This window comes from Parasteatoda tepidariorum, chromosome 10 (assembly GCF_982258835.1).
Source record: "Parasteatoda tepidariorum strain Cologne lab strain chromosome 10, Ptep-v5.0, whole genome shotgun sequence".
NCBI classification, from domain to species: Eukaryota; Metazoa; Arthropoda; class Arachnida; order Araneae; family Theridiidae; genus Parasteatoda; species Parasteatoda tepidariorum.
In genome coordinates, this window is record NC_141764.1 from 18268546 (window position 1) to 18274545 (window position 6000).

A 6000-nucleotide genomic window follows, 5' to 3' on the forward strand; every position below is an offset into this window, starting at 1 on the left:
AATAAAAATGATTCATTATAAAGTTTGCGCAATAAGTCTTTAAAATGTGCAAAATTCTTATTTTGCAAAACGATAACCTTAGAAATAATAAGTATCAGATAAGTTTAATAATTTTGTTTATTTTACATTTTTTGAATTAAGCAGCTTCTCATGAGCGCAATTTAAAGTTAAGAAATCTGAACTTTTTTGTTATTTATGATAATCTGATTTTGACAAGTATGCATAATGAAATTTGAATAATAAGTAAAATTTTGTTATGAATTCATATTCTTATACTACAATAAGGGTAACTAGTGATAATAAGTGATGGCAGTTGTTATAATCAGTTTTGTTTGTTAATTTTGCTTTTTTTAAATTAAATTTATTTATTATAACTGTGTTATTTCTTATTCTTGTAATTAAATATATTCTTATAATTTTTGACCCAAATTTAAAGTAACGAGTCTGAATTTTTTCCCCCCATTATTTAAGACAATTTGATGTTTAACAAATTAGAATTATTCATTACTAAGTTTAAATGAGAAGTATTAAAAATTTGTGATGAATAAATATTAATTTACCATCAATAAATATTAAATGATAACTAAGAAATGGCAGATAATATTGGCAGCTTTGTTTGTGAATATTAAAAAAATTTTAAATTAACTTTATTTATTATGTCTGTTATTTTTTTCAAAAAATGTTCTTACAATTTTTAACTGAAACGGTAAACTACATTCCATTTCTCATCTTCAGTGCCAAAATCCTTTAAAATCAAAATGTTTGTGTTTTTTTTTTGTGTATGTTAACCTATTTTTATACAACAATTCTGGTGTTTGTTGATTTTAATTTGTACATATTTTATACACATAATTTATTATTTATCTCTTCATTTTGCTTAAATTTTCAAAATATATTCTTTCATTGTTACTTTTTTCAGAGTTAGGTAATTTATTTTCAGTTGCATTAACTGTTACCTGGAGAAAAAAATATGGTATTCATGAAGTACTTGAAGGTATTTAAATTTATTTTTAAAGTAGTCATAAAAATCAAATCAACCAATAGTTGTGAAATGAATGAATTATATTGTATGAATGGAATGCGACAGGTTGTGTAAGTTAAAAAATAATGTTAAAAGTAGTTTTAACCTTTATCAACTTCACTTTAAGCATTGTAGGCAATGTATACGTTAAAGAAAAAACTATGAAAGCAGAATTAATATTTTTATAAATTCCGAAAAACACTTAAAAAAATAATTGCATGTATTGTATAAACTCAATGTAATAAAAATACATGCATTTAAATATCTTGTTCTTTATTGGTTAAAGACAGCACTGTTTTTAGAAATCTTATATACACATATGTATGTATAACACAAACATGTATTTTGGTTGAAATTATGTTTCTATATTTTTGTATCATTATGTTTATCATGTTATTACTAAAAAATTTTAATAATTCAACTTTCTTAAAATTATAAAAATTATTTAAATTTTAACTCTGAAAGATTTTTAGCAAACATTTAATGTAATTCAGCAATAATAAGCAATAGGTTGTTATGGGTTTAAAACTGGTGAAAGAAAACTCTTGGTTTAGAGGAAATTTTATTGACAAGTCCACTTGTTTGGTTAAAATTTTATCAAAGAATGCACTGTTTAAGAGAAATTTTAATAAAAATCCACTGTTTAATAGAAGTTTTATCATAAAAAAACTACTATTTAGGAGAAATAAGAGATTGTTCTGGAAAATTTTTATCAAAAAATTCACAGTTTAAAAAATTTTTATCGAAACAAAAAATAAAGCTATTTAATGGAAATTTTATCAGATAATCTACTGCTTAAGAAGCTTTATATCAGATATCTCTCTGTTGCTAGCATCAAAATATGAAATTCTTTAATTTCATTATTTTTGGTACGGTAAATGTGTCTACGGCAAAATTTCCCTGAAACACTGTAAAGTGTACCCTTGTAAAAACACCAATTAAATAATTTAATTTTTTTCACCTGGAATTTTGATTTTTGAAGACTAAATAATTATATTTAAAGTTTAAAAACTTGATAAATTAGCATAGTCAGAATATATGATACATAAATAGCTTATTTAGCATATATTTCAGAATTTGGAATAATTACATGCATTTACTCAATGTTTACCAAGAACATTTTACCAAAGTGTACTTAACATTCTGTGTCCTCTCGTATAAATAAAAATATTTTTAATTTATTGAATGTACTTCTCTGAAATAGCTTAACTAATTGAATCTTCCTTTATTGCTAAATCAGTGTGCCTTTATTTAATTGTTTTATTTTGACATTCCATGAAGCGTCTTTCATTGTTGGTAAGACTGAAACATTCCATGTAAATAACAATGACATCAAGATCTTTGTTTTTATTTTAAAAAAATGTAAATAAATTATTGTTTGTCTTTTTTTTTAAACTTCGATCTGTGCACAAAAAATCGCTGATGTCCTCTTATTTTTTTGTTTGCCTTTATATTTTGAATTGTAAATAAAGCTGTTGGACTTATAGTTTGTTCATTGTTTCTTGTTAATTTATTTACATTATTCATGACTAATTCAGTTTAAACTAATATAATTTTTATTGAATAAATATTGCAAGTTTTTAAATTTACGTATAATAAATCTTTTGGTTTAATTTTTAATAATTATAAATTCAAAAATATATTCGAAAGATCATTAAAAATCCTCCTTTATAAAAGAGTTAGTCAAATAAATATACCGCAAATATTTTATGAGTTAGGTCTTCACAAATATATTAAAAACATTAAAGATTGAGGGAAATAAAAACGAGGAAAAACTTTAACGCTCATTTACTCAAATATACACTAAAATGTCACTTACCTGATTCTTCTACTCAGCTATTCGAAAATGAATTTATGGCATCTGTTTTCAGAAATCCAATCAATTTAAATTCTGTGTTGTAGAAAACAGCCGGTCTCTGCCCATTTTATTTCTTCTGGTAAGAAAGCACAACAAAATCTCAACTGTTGATTTCTGTATAAATGTTAATACTGCTCGGATATCTTCATTGCGAGGAAATTTATTTACGTCAACCGCATAGCTTTGCTTAGCCTTCAATAAAATTAGTGCAAGCAAATGCATTACTTTGTTTGATACCAGAAAGATAGTAAATTAATAAAATAAAAAACATACAAATTTAGCCATTTTTATATATTTCATGCAAAATTTTATAATATTATGCTTTCAATAAAATTGTTCGATTTTTAAAATTAAATGTATAAAAATAAGTTTTGATTATATGTTTGGAGAGGAAAGAAACAAACTGCTTATTAAAGGTTCAAATTATAAAAATAGCCTATTGTAGTGTATTTAATTTAAAATGCAATATTACTGTTTTTTAAATAAATAAAAAATGATAAAATATGAGTTTTTATCTGTGAGTAAGCATAACCAAACTGTAAAAATGCATCTATTGTTATATATACTCTCTAAAATTTATCTCATTTTAATAAATTTTTGAAAATTCAAACTGAAAAGTAAGGTTTCTATCAAGTATGAGTAATATCAAGTTAATATGGCATAAAAATGTGCAATAATACTTGTCTTCTTTTAAAGCTTGTTATTATACACTTCTTGGGCTAAATTTCTAGTGTGTGGATCATTTTCAAAAACCAGAACAGACATTCTTAACAGAATCATAAATTTTGCTTTATTTTTACAGCAGAAGAATGTTTCTTAACAGACAAAGCTTAGAAAAATGATTGTTTTTTATTCTTTGTAAAAATAATTGAATGTCAGATTAAAAACACTTGCGATTAGAGGAAGGAATTGAAGAATTAGAGATTTTAGAAATGAGAAAATAATTCTAATTTGTGGTTGCCCAGGACTTCAACTTAGTAGACACATAATTTCAAAAGCACTTTTATAATATATTTCTTACAATAAATGCATAATTAAAAAAAAAACATCATTTTCTAACTATTTAATTTATACAGTTAAAATGAAACAAGAGTGATACAGAGAAAAAATTATATTTCTGTACTTATTTTACTTAGTATGAATACAATTATATCATCAATTTTCAGACATTGTTTGGTAATTTTAAATATCTTAAAGAAACGTATAAGTAATTTTAGATAGTGTCTGGGTTTTTACGATTTTTTTTAAATACGTTACCAGCATTGTATACAATACATTGCATTAAGGCAAAGATTGAAAGATGACACTTGTATAATTTACGTAGGGATTGTTTACAGTGAAAAATTTTCTTTAAGGAATATCCCATTATTTTCATTGTCGCTTTCTATTTTATCTTTTCCATGATAATGATAACCAAAGAAAAATAAAACTTTTATTTAATTAATCATTTTTATGAAACAAATTTTACTTTAATCGACCTAGTTTGTCAATATTAAAAAAAAAAAAAAGTTGTTATGAATAAGCCTTATCTTAAGAAACATCAGGGAATGGAATACTAGGCCTTCTGAGCTATTATTCCAATTATTTAGTTATATTCGTAGCGTCAATGGTCATATTAATAATACATGGTGATTACTAAAAATGTATGCCTTTTCTATTAAAGAAAAAAAATGAAACTACTTGTTCTATCGAGAAATTACTTCACCTAATGTTTATAAATCTAGATCATACTAAGTAAACATTTCAACAATTAAATTTTATATATTATCTGTTTGTTATACAATGTTGATTGTTATACATTAAATAGCATTGTTATACAATCAATGCGATATTTAACAATTTCATATTTTGACCAATTTTGGAATTTGCTACACCGGAATTTCAACTAAGCAAGCTACATGAACATAAATATAATTAGAAAAGTTATATATTTTACTGAAATTTTTTTTTTCTAATTAAGAAGAATTCTAATGGAATTTGTTAGTCCTTTGAGTTTTTCCTTATTTAAACATTTTTAAATATGTTCTGCTAAAGCATGTTTTATAAAGACTATTTATATTAAAAAAGTATTAATGTAAAATACTTAAAGGTAGCAGTAATACGTTTTTAGTAATAAGTAAGCCTTTATTAAAGCATGATTTATATTAAGTACATAATTATTTTTTAAAATCTGATATTCAATTAGCATGAGTGAATTTTTTGCTTTAAATCAAGCGTTCTATGAATCAATTATTTTTTCTATTAACTCTTTCATAAATCAAACTAAATATTTTGTTATTGAAATAGTTTTAATTTTAAAAAAATGCACAATTCAAATTATAAAAGATTTGATTTACGAAGTTTTTTAGTGGATTTTTATAATACAAATTTCTTTTAATTCCAAAAATGTTTCATTAGCTATATAGTTTTGTTTTATTTGTCAAGTTTTTCATTAAATTTAGGCAATGTTTCATTTTATTTTGCAAGAAGTTTTATTTATGCTTAGAAAATCTAAATTCGTATTTAATAAATTTTATTTCGTTTAGAAACATTGTGTTTAGAGGGTAATTTTAGCTCGAGAAAGTTTTTTTTATATTTTCATGCAAGAATACAAGTATTAACTAAGGAATAGCATTTTTTTTAAGTTTTGTTATTGATAAAAATTATTTGTAATTCGCACATTGATGAATAGTTTTTGCATATGGATACAAAAGAAAAAAAAAACTTTTCGATATTGCTACCCATTTCAATATTATACGAAAATTACGCTATTTCTTAAAATTTGTAGTTATAAAACAAATTTGTAATTAAGAAATACGTGGAGAATCTTAACTACAAAGAAAACTTTCGTTTTAGTTTTCTAATCATTTTTAATATTGCCAAAAAGTTATTGTTCTTTAAATTTGTAATTCAATGATTAAAGGATAACTAAGAGAGTATTATAATGTCAAAAGAGTACTCTTTTTAATAATAGTTATTTTGAATATTGTCAGAAAAATAAGGTTTCTTCTTTAGATTTGCTATTCCTAATTTGAAAAATAATTTAAGCCCATGAGTATTAAAAAATTACTTTTCTTTTTTCAAACTTTTTTTAAGCATCAATCTGGAAATGTTTTTCTTTAATTTTCTAATTCAAAAACTT